Raw genomic sequence first — 787 nt, forward strand, 5'->3', positions numbered from 1 at the left:
TTATTACCTAAATTGTGACATATGATACTAAGATGTTCTTTTCCCCAGGTTGACGCTTTATTACAACCCTTGGTGTGTGATACCAATGTGACAGGGTGCCTTTGGCGTCTCTTTGAGATGCACTAGGCTTTCAACTAACTCCATTGTAAACCCATCCGCGGCTATACTTAACGCTGAGAGCAACTGACCTAGTATTAAGAGTGGAGAAAGCGTTCGTGCATGGGTCAAACAGACTTTCACTCAAAAGATCTGGCATATTTACATCATGTTACATGCTTTAAAGGGCCAGTGTGTAATATTTGGCATGGTTTATTGTCAATCTGAATCTGAATATTCTACCCATTAATATGTTTATACAAGTGTATAATCGCTATAAAATAAAATTCGTTTGGTTTTTGTAGCCTTATAATTATGCTTTTATATATATATATAGCAAGGGCCTTGCTTTTAGAGAGGTCGCCATCTTGCACCGCCATGTATGTACGGCAGACCGAGCGGACAATCCAGCCAGCCAGAGAACGCGTTTCGCGTGTATAAATGAACCAATGAAGACAGCGGACGGAAGGAAGAAGGAGGAGGAAACAGCAGAGAGTGTTAGTAGTTCGTCGATAGAGAGTAGTGAAAAGTTTTTTTAGTTATAAAGTTTGCGAATGGACCACACTTACCATGCAACAGGAGAGAATGAACCCGAACCGTCATCTGCAAGGAAAAGAAGACGCAACTTCACTCCTTGTGATGCACTCTCTGCGGCGCTTTTCCTCCTGATGATATATCTCCCCAACGATGG

Source organism: Epinephelus moara, chromosome 6 (assembly GCF_006386435.1).
Source record: "Epinephelus moara isolate mb chromosome 6, YSFRI_EMoa_1.0, whole genome shotgun sequence".
Taxonomy (NCBI): domain Eukaryota; kingdom Metazoa; phylum Chordata; class Actinopteri; order Perciformes; family Serranidae; genus Epinephelus; species Epinephelus moara.